General features: G+C 36.4%; 1 protein-coding gene across 4 annotated transcripts in view; it reads left to right on the forward strand.

Moving 5' to 3' along the window:
• The first annotated feature begins 11,621 nt into the window (after positions 1 to 11,621).
• The window catches only part of rhbdf1b (rhomboid 5 homolog 1b (Drosophila)), a 45,387-nt gene continuing 42,953 nt past the window's right edge, over positions 11,622 to 14,055 (forward strand). For all 4 annotated transcript variants that reach the window (XM_066663848.1, XM_066663849.1, XM_066663850.1 and 1 more), the window contains exon 1: positions 11,622 to 11,827. The gene's annotated coding sequence lies outside the window, so the exon portion shown is untranslated. The remainder of the gene's footprint in view (positions 11,828 to 14,055) is intronic.

Here is a 14,055-nt window from a genome sequence, read left to right on the forward strand (position 1 = left end):
CAAAGAGCCCAGTTATTTCCTTGAGTTCTCTAATGTTGTTAGTTCTGTGCTATGGCTCATTTGGCCTTTAGTTAAATCCTCTAAATATCTTGTTGCCTCTGAATGCTTTTTTACAGAAGGATTGAAATAAGTAATTTCATATTAATTTATACAAATGCATTTTATTTAAAGTTATTTAAGGCAAATCTTCCACAAGCGTGGAAAGTTCACAAAAGTGAAAATAGGGACTGTGCACTAGCTGGTGTACCACAAAAACTGTAACTATCAGATAAAGTATATTAAGTTTTAATCTTTGAGAGACAGGAGGAATCTTGTTGCACTCTTGCTTCAGATCAGATCTATCTTTCCACTATAAGAAAAAATTCGAAAGGTATGTGCAGCTGTCTTGAGGACAGAAAAAAATCAAACAAAAAACAGGTGTTTTCCGACATCAATTTATGAATTTGGGGCCAAGGCAAGGCCTCTTACAAACCTGCATAATTTATAGCAAAAATAAATACATTTTTGCCATGTCAGTGTTAACCAAACTTGATCCCAAGATGTTTCATTCCTTAAAATGACTGGGAATGGGGACACAAAAACCTTTCTGCATCATTTACTGTGAGCACCAGGGCTTCCCCACATGGGTAATGATGCTAAGGAGACAGAACCACGTGTAGCGCTCAGCCTGCCCTTGTAGTTGGAGAGCAGTGCTGCAGCAGTGTAGTTATAAAAATTTCAATTATTATTATTTTTTTTTGTTTTAAAAAGCTTTTGGCTTGAATTGCTGTTCTTGTCTCTCTGCTTTTTTTCCATGAAACTGAAAAATGAATACCAAAAATATTTATTTTTAACAACAAAAAAATAAATAAATAAATAAATAAATAAATAAATAAATGTTTCTGTCTGTAGCATAGGCTATTAATGTTATATCGTCAAAAAAATGACCACATGTAGTTTTGGGTGACCAATTACATTTAGGGTAATAGGAATTTTATGTTTGGTTTCTTGCCACACTATTGCTTTAAAACATACTGATTGGCGAAAATGTAAATTAATAAGAAATGTGATGTCACACTGTAGTAAATCCCTTTCAAAATGAATGCAGACTTTTTGGAGTGTGTTTAGGCACCATCCAGACATCTGTGTATTTTTATAAACAGAGATTGTCCTTTCTGTTTTTAAAAATACCACTGTCCAGATGAATATGAAAAGCATTGTGTTATAATACTAGTCCAGTAGAGGCGGAACCTCTGTAAGAGAGACATCAAAACACCACAAGCATGAGAGAAACAGTGGTGTAATCCCAAATCTCCAACTTAGAGAGAGTTTATGATAACCTCAGTATTCAGTGACATAAAAGGCTGTTTTCATGTGGACGGGAGGTCAAAACACACATGAAAACCTCCATTTTTATATTATAGGTCAGTGTGGAGGAGGTCTTACACAGCTTCAAAATGTGTTAGTGGTAGGTAGTGTCGATGTCAAATAGCTATAGAGTTCTGTGTTGTGGGTTCAACCCTGCTCTGGATGAGTGTGTGTGAGGAGTGCAGTCTGATGGTGTCACAATGCAGGTTTACAGAAGTTGAGAATTAAAACAAAATTTAAATACATATCCCCTGGTGAGCAAGCCAAAGATGGCAGTGGCATGGAAAAACTCCATTGATGCTGAAGGAAGGAACCAAGACTCACAAGGGGGACCCATCTTCCTCTGGTCAGACAAACCAGGGTAATACATTGGTATGTGGATTGGCTACTCAAAAGTGTCCGTAGGTGTGAGTGTGTGTCGTCCTACAAAGGACTGGCGCCCCCTCCAGGATGTGATCCCACATTGCACCCAGTGATTCTCTGTAGGCTCCAGACCAAATGCGACCCTGAATTGGATAAACGGTTGTAGACAAATAATTTATTTAATTATTTATTAATTAATTAATTATCAAATAGCAGTTCAAGAGAATTTACCAATCAGATTTTTTGTGTCAATGTCATTTTTATTGTGTTTTCTTAAATATAACTTTTTCACAAATACAATTTGTAGTTTTAAATGTGGGTGGTTCAATTTTTGGCTTTTAACTTTTAAAGCTATCACCTTCAGGAAGCATTTCCCACTGAGTCTGTTGCCATCTCTACTGTTGACTACAGTATTGCTGTTAACCTGTATTTGGGCAGTGTCCATTGTGAGTTTACAGGTTTTAGAGCTGCACTGTTGTTTAAAATCAGTGTACCTCAAGAATTAATGAAGCTCAGAGGCCCCTAACTTTCCTGCCCAGAGACTGATGGATTTATGGACTGTTGGATAACTTCTTCCTCTGCTGAGGGCATTGTAATGGCTCTTTATCTCTTCATTCCCCTTAGGCTCTGGGAGAGTAAGGGTCTTTCTCTTCCATCCCTCAACCATCAAGATTGCACTCTCAGGCCCTCAGTAACCTCTACGGTAGTAAATTTTATTCCCTCTGTGACAGACAGAAGCAAAAGGTTTCTTAAGCAGAAGAACATTTTGAAAATTTAAATGCATTTTCATGCAACGTATCTTTATTTTGCAGATCAAAGAGTCTTTGCCTTTATCAATTAAAAAAATCCTCTAATATTGGAAACTGCTATTTCCCTTATGTTCATTTGGCATATTGTTCCTTATGGAAATGGATTGTCTTGACACATTTTCACACATTTCCCTCAAATGAATCTGTTTAAAATGTCGAACTTAAAGGGAACACCTACAATTGTTGGGAACTCCAGTTCTCTCTAGTTTGTTTACGTTCACAAGCTCTGTGTCTTTTAAGGTGGGATAGTATGTTTGAGAAAAAAAATTATTTTTGTTTGTATGTGGCTGAAGTTTAACTTATCTGTATGTTTTTAGTCAAACTCATATTACCAATGGCGGTGTCTTTGCTGTTTTTCAGCCATGAGCAGAGAAATAGAGAGAGAGGAAACCCAGCAGTCTGACCGAGCAAGGTTGTTTTTATTTTCTTTCGTTTACTAATTACTAATTACTGAGGTTTAATAAAAATATATTCAACCAATTTGCAGCACACAGACTAGAAATCTGAGGAAACATTTTCTGCATTTTATGTATAAAAAGTGTTTTTTGATTACAATCATGAATGTCGACTTTAATGCCCATTTTCAAAACTATATGTCTCTGAACATTTGCTCCTCCAGAGTTTTTAAACTGTGACCTAAGTGATTGCGATATTGTTTATGCTTACATATGCACTGAATTTCTAGTTTGTTGTGTACACCTAGTAAGTACTCACAAAACCCATTTCCATTATGTTTTTGGTAGAATGAAATAAAAGCAAATAGCTCTGATTTGGTAACCTTTTGAAATTTTATTTCCACTGACAAATGTACAAAGAAAATGCTTCTGATATTCTCACTGACAAACTTGATTGTAAACCAATTTAGGAACATGCAAAAATGTTTGGGACAGAAGCATGTTTACCAGTGTATTACATTAACTTTCCTTTTAATTCACTTTTTAATCTGGATTTGATATGCAAGTGAAATTTTTGCCATTTCTTTCTTGTTTCAACACTCAAGGTTCTCTGCAGTCTTTGCACCATAGGTGACAGATCTGCCCTACATGGACTTATATTTCTCCTGATTCACTGAATCTTATCACAGTATTAAGTGTGGTAGATGGTTAAAAACCTCAATTCCTTTATTTCAGTTTCTTTATTTTAGGAATTTCTCTTCTTCAATTTTCCTACAAGTTTATGCACAAATTAGTGAGCTAAATACCATCTAAATACCAGCAAAAGTTTGAGCCTTTGGTGGATGCTCATTTTATGTTTTGTCAGTGTTCATTGAAAAACTTGTATTTAAACACAGCACTTGTCCTTCATATGTCAGAGATTTCATGATGAACGGACCAATAGAAATGCTCCAAAATGACTTCTTAATTAATCTCTTTTTTCTCCTTACATTGAAAGTGTCACACCCTTGTCCTGTCTTGTCTGTTTTCCCTCGCCATGTGCTCACTTAGCACATGGCTCTGTTTGTTATTGTCGATGTCTCCGCCCATGTCCCGCCTTTGTTCAGCTTTCTCATCCTTGTCTCATTTGTAATCCTGCCCCCTCGTTATCTGTTTCAGGTGTCCCTTGTCTGTGAGGTATATTTAAGTTCCTTTGTGTGACTCCTTCTTGGTTGGACATTCCATGTTTGCCTGTCTGTCTTGTTGGTTCTTTGATTTGGTTCATCTCCCTGTGTATCTGTCTGTTTCTCCCATGTGCTTTGTGTTCCCATTAGGTTTGTCTGTTTTAGCTTTCTGTCTAGGTTTGTTTAGTTCTCCTTGTACAGATATTTATTTAGCTCTCTTCATCTAGGTCTCTGTTTAGTTCTCTATTTAGCTCTCTGTCCAGTATTTGCCTCTGTCAGTCCACCCAGAAAGTCTGACAAAGTTTGGAGATAGAAATGTATAAAACTTCATTCCTATTTTCTCCTTGTACCAGCTTTATATTGGGTATGTGGAAAAAAATTATTAGGGAGAAAATTTAGCAAAAATCGGGGAATAAACTATATAAGAACCATTTTTAAAAAATGGCCAGTCAAAACATTTAAAGTTTTTTCTTCACGTTTATAAAACCAAACATTTATGGAAACAGGATTTGTAAATTTGTTGCCTATTTTATCAGAAACACCAGCCAATTTATTGCAAACAGATACATACATGCGTTCACAGTAGCCCATTTGTTACAATGGCATGCCAAGTTCAGTCTCTGACCACATTATATGGGAGGTGAAATATCCTCAGTACAGCTATGGTGCCAATATTGTGTTTTTTGCAAATATTAGTGTGAGCATTTTCTTTTTAAATAAAGTAAACAAAATGTATCTTATAAACTTAACGTTTCACGTTAATGTCTGTACATGTTTCAGAACTTGCAAGGTTACTGTTTTCCCTTTAGAAGAATGGTTAGATATATCTGAATGCTTACATTTTTCTTTGTCAAGCAGAGGTATAACCACCTTCAAAGATGAAAGTGGCATATTACCATGCACAGCACTGTCTCTCTCTGTGTGACATCCTGGTCTGTGAGCCTTTGGGTTTCTTTTTTCAGTGAAATGTTTGTAGCATGTGGTCAGATTGATATTAGGATCTGTCATTTACCAGCAAGTCGGACTCACTGTTATGTGAGATCTGAAAAATCTAAGCGACTCAGTATAACTCATCATCACAGTGTATCCAAATTTGAACTTGGCATAGGTTTGTACTAATTACCTTCTTTTGCATTTACGAACGGTCACTCCGTCATATGAAGATTCTTAATTGCTGAAAATGTATAGCTTTTATAATGCAATTTTCAGAACATGTTGAAACAAGCTTCATTGCCTTGTTAGTTCTGTGTTAATTAAAGAGGAAGGGGAGTTTATGAGACTCCATCCATTAAGCTCTTTCACTGTTACTGATTAACAGAGGTTTAGGGGCCTTTAAATGCTCTCACTGCACTGACATTTAATCATTTCCTTTCCGTCTTTAGCCATTTATGCAATGCTCAACCAACTTGTTTCTACAATGTACTGCTTTATATGTGAGGATAGATTCAGTATTGTTGGAGAGTGATTAAAAAACAAACAAAAAACATTTTAATACATTGTATATCTAAATGTTTGTAATGATTTGTTACAGTGAATTCAACTGCTTTGAGGTGAACTGTTGACACTATTAATGTCGGAAACTATATGATGATACAATTGAGTGTATATTAACTTTGGTCATACAGAGTATGGTAAGGTTTTTAATGATCTGACCAGGCAGACGTGATTAAAGAGGGCTGTACAATATCAGGAGTGAAATACTTCATTCTTATATCCTTGCACTCTTCCGCTGTTCCACATATTGTTCCCCATTTCCCTCTAACATTCAAATGCATTGTTTAGAGGAGAAAAACATAGCTTCCTGTCACAAGCACATTTCAAGCAGCCCTGGATGTTGAAATCCTGGATCAATTGTAATAAACACTACAGAGCTAAATAAAGAATAAAGAAGTTAAATTCAATACTTTATATTGAATACCACAATTTAAGCTTTACTGATACCATGTTTTGTAACTATACTAAGTCCCTGAAATGAACAGCTAAACATACGGCTTTCATTGGATTCTTTTGGACTAACCACCCATGAGCCAATGAAAGCCACGTTCAAAGCAAACTCTTGATTAGACTTTGTTAATGTTCTTGTAGCTCAGTTCAATAAAATACTTGCAAAAATGTTCCAGCATCTTATCTAAAGCATTCTCAGTATAGTAGAAGTACACATGTAGCCAGATGTTTTTAATAATGTTTTAGTCTGTGTTTTGTACTCCTGTGCACAGACAAACTGTGTTATACATAACTAAATAACAGTTTTTTTAAATATATAACAGGTTAATAACAGGCCTCTCTCTAAACCTGACTTAAACCTGAGAACCACACATGTCTGTTTCTGTTTACCTTAGCAGAGTGTGTTCAGAATGAACCTAAAATATGGTTAACCACTTGGCTAGTTCTGTTGTCATAGCAATTTTGTGAATTTAGCTTTACTTGTAGATTACAATGTGCAGCCTATGAGACAGATGAACTGCAATCATTTCTATTGAATCCATCTGCCCAAAGGTATAATCTCATCATGAACAGCTGTTTTGGACTAGGCCCGGTCAAACAGGTGTTGGGAAAAATTTGAGAAAGACATGTCAAAGAGTTGTGAATGTGGATATTTTCTAAAAAGATAGTTGGTGTAGATGGATGGAGGGAAAGTGCACCATTGGAGACACCAATGGTGACAGAGGTGCATATCACCCAGGCCAGCATTGGGGAGGGTCAGTGCTGGAGCCTGTGCTTACCCCTGTCTTCTTTTGCACAAGCATTAATGCCTCCTATTGCTGATTGGATGGAGTAGTGTTTCAGTGCTTGGTCCGAGCAACTTTCTTTGTTTCCCATTTACCAAGCCAGATATATGTACAAACAAAGAAATTTTCCTGCACATAAAACCACTGGAGATTTAGCCAATGATGAGGAAGATTTATAAAAATGAGAATTGGATTAAAATTGTGTACAGCACCTTTAATATAGGGCAGTTTTTACTACCCTGAATTTAACCCAAATGGCATATAATACATTGTGTTCATTGATTCTTGTATAAAGTTCCATATATCATTCAACACACAACATTACCAGACCACTACCTTAAGCGTTAATAGGCCTACATTTACCTAGTTTATCTGTAGGCAGAATATTTGAACAGCCTACTGTATATAAACTGACATAAAGAACTAATTGTTTGAGTGTTTTACCATATTTTAGTATTTAAAAAACACAGAACCTTTAATACATTGTCCCAAACCATTCACAGGCACATTCTCCAACATCATCTTTGAGCAGGCATCTGAATGATGCATTGAAACACTCATAGATTATTAATCAACACTGGGTTAAATCACAGGTCAGATTCTAATGCTTTCCATATGTGGAAAGCCACTGTCTTCTGTGTATTCTCCTATATCTCTCTGCAAACCCCTCTTTGGCACATCACTCTAAATCTCTACAGCCCCTCCCAAATGGAATTATACATCACTAGTTTCTTCCTGAAGGGTATTCACTGTCTTTTATCATTTTTTTAAGTATGTACAAGCATACAATAACATGCAGATGTTTGAAAACACTACTGGTCAAATGAAACATTTTCTTGATTTATCAGGTGTAAAAAAGGTAGTGTATGTACTATATTATTGCTGTCCATTCAAAATTGTGTATCTCCATTTTGTGGTCTTTCTTCTTCACACAATTTAAAAGTGCAAAATATCAAAATGTTTGTGTTATTTAGAAACAAGACATTTGTTGTGTTGTACCAAGTACAGTACCAACTATTGTCAGCTTGCCGTCTTTATATTGTCGAATGTTATTAAGAAATGACAGTTCATGTGAGTTTTGGAAATTGGAAGTGGAGGTGAAGTGGAGATTTGGAAGATAAAGACATTTTAGAGAAAACTGCTTGTACACTCGGTGTGTTCTCCCCGTGTCCGTGTGGGTTTCCTCTGGGTGCTCTGGTTTCCTCCCACAGTCCAAAAAACACACGTTGGTAGGTGGATTGGCGACTCAAAGTGTCTGTAGGTGTGAGTGTGGGAGTGAATGTGTGTGTGTGTGTGTGTGTGTCTGCGTTGCCCTGTGAAGGACCCCTCCAGGTTGTATTCCTGCTTTGCACCCAATAATTCCAGGTAGGCTCTGGACCCACCGTGACCCTGAACTTGTAAGCGGTTAGATAATGAATGAATGAATGAATGCTTGTACACTCTCAGAAAAAAAAATATATGGTAGAGGTACAAATTGGTCACTAAAGGTACAAACTGTGTAAATGTACCTTTAAAGGTACAACAGTGTTTAAAAGTCCAGTTTTGTTCCTTAAAGGTACATTACATTCTCTTCTCCAGAAGCAGAGATAAATGTTTGTAATCTTTCATTTTAGAACTGTGTCATATAAAAAAAACTTTAAAAAAGTCCTGGAGATGAAATGGAACATATGAAATCAACACAATTTGTACATATACAATTATAATAAAATAAGGTACAATTATGTTCCCTAATTAAAGGAACAAATATGTACCATTGAGGGTACCACCACAGTGACAAATTCTCTGACAGTGTATGCTGGTAAGTAATACAAGTAAGAGAGGCAAATCAAAACCCAATAAGAAGAATAAGAAGCTTTGAAGCATTGCTTAAAGGTGACAAACAAAGGCCTCATCACAAAGTCAGTGTTTTGAAGTATGCTACAGAATATCTAGGAAAGCCAGTTGAGCTTTGCAAACAAGTACTGTGGACTGCTGAAATCTTTGGCAACAATCTGCAAATGTACACTTGAAGAGAAAAAATAACTTAATTTAATGAAAATACACCCTGCCGACTGTGAAGCATGGGGGTGGATTTGTCATGCTTTGTGGTTGTGTTGCTGCAGGTGACATTGACAAAATGGAGGAAAGAATAGGTTCAACACAATGCCAGCAAATGTCAAAATGTGAAAATGAATAGAAAATGCTTTGTACAACAGCAAAGTTGTGCAAAATACATTAAACTCCAATGTGGACAACCTGAAAAGGAATAAACTTAAGCCTTTATATAACCTTTACAGGCCTGAGATCCTAATATAATAGAAAACTCTGGATAAACATCATATAAAATGTGCAGGCAAGAAGACCCAATGCACATTGTTTAACAGGCCACGTTGATGATTTAGATTATTTTATATTTCAATTAGTTTATGTTTTGGAAGACAGTGTATCTCTATTAGTAAATTCAAATTTATTTCTATAGCGCTTTTTACAACCTAATGGTGTCACAAAACTGTTAATTAAAACAAGATTAAAATGAATATGCCCAGTTGAGTAAGCCATATGCGATAGTGACAAGGAAAAACCTCCTTTGAAGGGACCAAGACTCATACAAAATTATAAACATGGATTTGCAGATTTTTCTCAATTAATCTCAAAATAAATAAATAAAAATAAAATTCAGGGGAAGACAATAACTTTCTCATCTTCCTATAATACTATAATATCATGGACTAAATATGATTATATTCAATATAATATAATGAATCGTCCATTTGGACCATTTATATTGCTTTTTAAACCCTAAGCATTAAAATTCACATTTATTTTCACCACTTTCACCAAAGTCTCAAGCATTTTTTCTCATTTCCAAATTGGTCGTCTTAATACTCAGTACCAGTACATGGTAACAACCTCCTGGTTGAAGGACCTCTAACCTAAACACAAGTTCAGAGGAAAGATGAGAACTAATGGCAAAGGGCTGTCCTGAAACCAGCAGTGGAAAGTCCCAGCCGGAAGTTTGTCCATCCTGCTGGAGGAATGCTTGTGTGACCATTGCACTCCTGCTGGGGAGGGGGTGTGTCCTCATGCCGATACTGTACAAACATCTCACTTTCTATAGAGTTTTATCTCTTGGTAGCAAGAAAGTCTCTTGCAGAGTTCTCAATGCCATGCCTTTAAAGGGGACATGCACTACAACCCAAGAAAGCATTTAACCTTAAAAAAAAGACTGCATTTCCTCCCAAAAGATTTAAAAAGTCCTCTATCCCTTTTTTGACCCTCTCTTGGTGCTTCCTGAATCAGTATGGTATGTTTCTTCATGCTGGACAAATGTCCCTTTCTTTCTGTAGATTTTCACCATCATTCTTTCCTTCAGCTCATTGTCTATGACACAAATCTTGCCTCGGTTGCCACGGTTACTCTGTGCCAGTGTGACTGAATTGGTTTTGCTGTGAAAGCACTGCACTCAGGCCTCTTTTTTCCTGAAGGTGAATATTGTGGAAAGTCAGTGATGTAACTCTAGACTGCAAATGAAATGAAAAGGAACTGAATATTTTCCCCCCATTATCCTCTAAAATTGAGCCCCCAGAAGACGCCCTAATAAACCTGCCATTGAGGCCCTTCTATTTAAGAACTTCATCATCTATCATCAGTTTACTTTCAGGTATTTAATTATCTGACCACATAAAAAGATCTTTGAGAGTGAAATGTTAGCCAAAAAGTATGATTCTTAATAAAATTCAACCATAAAATGGTACCCATTTGCTTCTGTGTGAAACAAATAAATGATCCATGGAATATTTTCTCTGCTCACACAAAATGTATTTGGTTAACTGAAACATGTTTGGAGTCTGCAGACATACATTAGATTTATTCTACAACTGTGAGTTTAATAGATCTCAAATCATTCTGTTATCTCTGTCATGCATGCATCAGGAAGTATTGCCTATAATAAATCGTTGGTTTAAAAATCAATATTTCAAAATCAGTATTTTTTAAAATATGGACAAAAATTCCATTTTAATTTATGGAAACATCTGTATTGATCTAGAGTTCCTAATATGGGAAGTATGCCGACATGGCTTCAGGAGTTTATACAGCTAACAACTAATGGATGCTTGTATCAGCTAGCATCATTCTCTATCTTTGTGCAAAGTGTATGACTAAAACACTTGGCTGAAACTAAGCTGATGACATCCCATAAAAACTTCACTGCAAACAGTAGTATCAGCCATCATAAAACTGGAATGTTGCTTGTAATTTGACATTTTTTAATACCGTCAATCTGCTAATCTGGTGGTTATATGTTTTTGGGGTTTTCTTCATTTGACACAATGCTCTATAGTGAGAAACTATATTATTATATATAAGAAAATTAAGGCCTCACTCCATTTGAGCTAAGGAGAGAATCGTTTAAATTTGTAATTTTGCCACATTGTGGCTCTAAATTTGACAAAACATTATAAAACAATTCAAACCAAGAGTAATATGTAATAAAACAAAATTATTCTTTATTCATTTATCAAAATGAGTCGAAATCAAAGTAGTGTTAGGCTACATCTATATTGCAGTTTTGCAACGTGTAAGCCTATAAAGGTTTAAAATTTTTCTAAAAGGAAAAATAGGCGCCTTTGCAACATCATTGCAGTCTGCAGTTGCTAATATAGTGACAGGAAATTTAGGCTGTGCACCTCTTGTTTACGCCCATGAACGCTGTGATTGGCTCGTCGCTGCATCTCATTTGCCTAGACCCCGTCCACTCCCAAACAGTCTGGTGAGTGGGTGTGTTTAGAGTACACACTGCGCTCGCTACTCATAACAGTCAGGCTGTACAGGAAATCCAGTTCTAAGTTGGAATAAAACCACCAAGAACGTCATACTTAACTACCGGGTTTAATAATCCACACTGCTGTGAAAAACACAGGCGTTTATTTTAGAAGCTTTAGTCATGAAATGACCGCCCCCTAAGAGATAGAAGCGCCAGCATCCCTCCACACAGCGGTTAATGGACGAAGCCAGACACTTGAGAGTGAGCCCCCTGTAAGGTATGGTCATGATTTCGGAAGCTTGTAAATAAAAAGTTATGTAGCTTCATATAAACAGTCTACTGCTGTGTGCAGAACCGCCTTTTGTCTGACACATTGGGTTTAGAAATTGGACCGAATAACGCTAGACATTGCACGTCTGAAGTTGTAAACGTGTGTATGTGTACAAGGAATCACGTAGTGTTTATTACCAATCTTGTACTAAGTGATTACAACATAAAGTGAAGACGTGTTTTAAGGTTTTTACATTGTGAGGGTTAGGGTAGCGGTTGTCGTGGTTAAGGCAGGTCAGGGTAAGTCTCAAAATTACTGGAAGTTATATACTGTCCCCATAATTTACCAAAATTTCTGTGTGTGTGTCAGGCACGCCGTTTGTTTCATCTTTAATCGGGTCGTGCGGTTAATCATGTCTCTCTCACTTAGTGTACCTTCAATTTTTAATATCTTTTGGAATTTCATTCTCTTTTCAGTGTTAACAAAATATATTTTGCATCTGCAGCAGTACACAATTTATTTGGGAGCAACATCTAAGGATGAGGATTATAACTCGGCATTAGGAGCTTTTTTTTCTAGGCTGCTCTAGAAAGTGGAGATACGATACAAGAAGAACAAGTTTACGGTGATGATTAAACTGAACCATTTTGAAAACAGTGACTCATGGAAAAATCTGTCAAAGGTTTGATCTATTGTGAGAAAACAATTAAGTTTTATTTAGTGATTTTGCAGAATTATTTTGGTATGCAGCCACTCTGCATAAAGCGAGCTTCACAGTAATGACGTCTATATATTGCGTGATTAGGTTTATTTCATCAGGTGTGTTGAGTCTGTAACATGTTTACAAGCTGCAACACAGTTGTAGTTCATGCTATTAAATAAACATCACCTATAGAGTTCTGTAATCATCCAACATCCAGACAGCACTTATGTTTCTTTGCATTCAGGCAAGAAAAACTATATCCAACTGACCTCAAAGGTATCACTCAAGAAAAAACACATTCAGTGCTCCATGGCCCAGTGCTTTATAAACCTCAAGACCAAGTTTGGCATTGAGCATGCTGACCTTATTACTCATTACATTTACTTTACTTTTTGAATATACAAATGAATGTGCACAATTGAAGGGCTGTGTCAACACTGTATAATGAATTGAATAATTATAATGGGTGTCTACAAATCTTTGGAAGCATGGTGTATTTTCACACATATATCTGGTGTATCTTGTATATACGCAACTTTGTAACATTGAATTCAGAACGTTTCAATGTCTTCAATGTCCAATTGCTTAAGCTTTTGTAACACATGCCTCATGAAATTGTAATTTGTTATTGTGAAAGAAAATCAATTTTTGATCTGCTTTGTTTTCTTAGCACTCTTTGATGTATTTCACCTCCAGCCTGAAATTTAATCAATAGATCCGGAGACTTTTACGTCACTCATCTCTGCATGCTTGAGTGTAAAACACTGCTGTTGTGTGTGAGTGATTTAGTGATCCATTTTGTGCATTTATTGTAGGCTTGCACTTTATTTTTACCCATAGACTTTGATGTGGTCTGATGTCTTTGCTGACTGTCCGTATTACAGCTTTTAAATCATTGTGATGCCTCTCAGGCCTGTAATATGGAGAATAGAGCATCTATTGTTGCAACTCTGGGCTCAGTACTATAGAAAATACACTGTTAATTTTAGGGGTGGGGATAGTGGGTAGGATCTACACCCCTCCAACGTTGACTTCAATACAGTGCTCTAAAAAGGGAAAGAACAAAAATCTTCTTGGCTTCAGCCTTTAGTTTGAGGCTGGTAAATATAGACTGAATGTGAATGTATATGGTGAAATATTATGGTTAGAAATTGACCATTTGACACACATTCAGCAGCTGGGTTATACACTGCAAAATAGGTCAAATTTCCATACAGCTGTGATGAGAAAACATTAGTTAACACCTATTTTGTTTATGAAACATTTCTGTTCAAAGGCACTCGTAAACTAGCCTTAAAGACTCCAACTCACTTCCTGCAAATCAACTACAAACCCCATTTCCATCCCCATGGTTTGTTTACTTCCCCACATAAACCACATGAACGTGCAAGTTGGGTGAATGAGTTCCTCTTCTGGGAAAAGTGACTTGCTCTTGAAACCAGTGTAACTGCAGCTGAAGGGGAAAAATATATGTGATAGAACATTGCAACTCACTCACATTTCAACCGAAAGGATGATTGTATATGGTACA

Source organism: Hoplias malabaricus, chromosome 3 (assembly GCF_029633855.1).
Source record: "Hoplias malabaricus isolate fHopMal1 chromosome 3, fHopMal1.hap1, whole genome shotgun sequence".
Taxonomy (NCBI): Eukaryota; Metazoa; Chordata; class Actinopteri; order Characiformes; family Erythrinidae; genus Hoplias; species Hoplias malabaricus.